The sequence below is a fragment of the Protopterus annectens genome, chromosome 3.part1, assembly GCF_019279795.1.
Source record: "Protopterus annectens isolate FY-2018-M chromosome 3.part1, PAN1.0, whole genome shotgun sequence".
Classification (NCBI taxonomy): domain Eukaryota; kingdom Metazoa; phylum Chordata; order Ceratodontiformes; family Protopteridae; genus Protopterus; species Protopterus annectens.
The window spans coordinates 1,081,376,155-1,081,378,887 of record NC_056732.1 but is presented as its reverse complement, the minus strand read 5'-3'; positions in this window follow the sequence as shown (position 1 = coordinate 1,081,378,887).

Genomic DNA, 2,733 nt, shown 5'->3' with positions numbered 1-2,733 from the left:
CAGCTGGCAAAATAAAAGAATCTACATGCATTTCTGAAATAAAAGTAATCTATAACTCTGATTATTGCAGTTATTTCTTAATTGTAAGCCCTCCACATTTTCTTCCAAAACTGCCATTTTGCTGCAGGATTATTAGGGGAAGAGCAACATTTTGAGCCTAAATCGGGGACAGTTGAGAGGTTTGGATATGCCTAATTCTATAAAGCAATTTATTTGCACGTACCTCTCAACCTGTTAATGCAGGAATTCTGGACAAGGCCAAATATACTGGGGGAACATATAAACAGTACTATAAATTGTTGTATAAACTGAGACGATAGAATAACAGGTCTTGCTTTAGCATGCATTTTTCTGAAGGTTATGAAGTCTGAAACTCAGTGTCTGTCATTGTTTAGTGGCTTAATTCCTAAATTATTTGCCAGAAAACCACACATTTTATGAGGAACAAACCAAAAATAAGAAGCAAAAATCTATTCATTCTGTGAAAATCTGGACAGTTGAGAGGTATAGTTTAGCCGGGGCTGTCATTGAGTTTGCTGCCCTTCCCCCTCACATAATCATGGTCAAATGGAGCCTCCCCCTGCAGCCATTCCAATGAACCATTACTTGGCTATTTCACCCCATTTACCATAAACACTAATGTGCATACTGCTTCACTTCTACAATGATTTGGACTTCATTTGAAAGTTTTATTTTGCATTTTACAACACAAACACTAAGACATCTGCTAAATAAAGCAATGCAATCTCACAATGAAAACAGACTTAGGTTCATAGGTGGGTACTAGGCTATCGGCTCTAGGGCCTATACAAGCCTAACCATAACAATTCCCTGGCTATTTCTTCCCACACTATTTACTTCCCTGGACCCATGTCTAGCAGGGCGACTGACATGATCCCCGTGGTGAATTTCCTTTCTCCCATCCAGTCATCAAGGTTCCTTTAGAAGAGGGCCAAAGAGGCGCTCTGCTTGACATGTATGGGCAGTCTATTCCAGAGTCTGGGGAGTCTCTGGGTCAGGAACCTATCCCTCCAGCATGTTTTGTTTATTGTGATGACAAGATTTAGATCCCTGGAGCATGTGGTTTTGAGGGATTGGGATTTCTTTAAGTGTAGCATGTCCAACAGCTCTGGGTTTGCCATGGCCTTGTATGTTAAGCAGAGATCACCTCGGAGTAGATGATATGCGACAGAGTATAGCTGGAGTTTTTTAAGGCGGTCAGCATAGGGCATCTGCTTTAGACCTGTGATTCTTTTAGTGAGGTATTTCTGCGGCCTTTCCAGTTGTTGCAGATGTCTTGAGAGGTACATACCAAATGTGGCATTGTATTCTATAATGGGTCTAATGAGGGATGAGTACAGTGGAACAATGACCTCCTTTTTTCTGGATGAAAAGCCCTTAGTGATGAGGTGTGCCACATAGAAGGCATTAGCATTAAAACTTCTCTGGCCTTGAAACTCACATTCATTGAAACAACATTGAAACCCACATTCAAAGAAAATAAATGTTTCCAGTGGCAGATAAAGATTAACTTTGGGCTGTTTTCAAATCATAGGACTCTTGCACAGGAAACATACACATGGCCTTTGATACACCTTCCTGATTGTCATCATCATCTTCTTTCGGCTGTTCCCGTTAGGGTCACCACAGCGGATCACCTGTTTCCATTTCTTCCTGTCCTCTGCATCTTGCTCTGTCACACCAACCACCTGCATGTCCTCTCTCACCACATCCATAAACCTTATCTTAGGCCTTCCTCTTTTCCTGTTACCTGGTAGCTTCATCCTTAGCATCTTTTTCCCAATATACTCAGCATCCCTCCTCAGCACATGTCCAAACCAATGTAATCTTGCCTCTCTGGCTTTGTCTCCAAACCTTCCAACCTGGGCTGACCTTCTAATATACTTATTCCTAATCCTGTCCACCCTAGTCATACCCAGTGCAAATCTTAACATCTTTAACTCTGCCACATCCAGCTCAAACTCCTGCCTTTTTGTCAATGCCACTGTCTCCAAACCATATAACATAGCTGGTCTCACTACCCTCTTGTAGACCTTCCCTTTCACTCTTACAGGTACTCGTCTGTCACAAATCACTCCTGACACTCTTCTCCACCCACTTCATCCTGCCTGTACGCTCTTCTTCACCTCTCTTCCACACTCACCGTTACTCTGAACTATTGACCCCAAGTATTTAAACTTATCCACCTTCGCCACCTCTACTCCTTGCATCCTCACCATTCTTCTATCCTCCCTCTCATTCACACATATATTCTGTCTTAGTCCTGCTGACCTTCATTCCTCTTCTCTCTAGAGCATATCTCCATCTCTCCAGGGTCTCCTCCACCTGTTCCCTACTCTCACTACAGATCACAATGTCATCTGCAAACATCATAGTCCATGGGGACTCCTGTCTGATCTCGTCTGTCAACCTGTCCATCACCATTGCAAATAAGAAAGGGCTCAGAGCTGATCCTTGATGTAACCACACCTTCACCTTAAACGCATCCGTCACTCCCACCACAGACCTCACTGCTGTCACACTACCCTCGTACATATCCTGTACCACTCTTACATACTTCTCTGACACTCCTGACTTCCTCATACAATACCACAACTCCTCTCTAGGCACCCTGTCATATGCTTTCTCTAAGTCTACAAAAACACAATGCAGCTCCTTCTGACATTCTCTGTACTTCTTCATCAACATTCTCAGAGCAAACATCGCATCTGT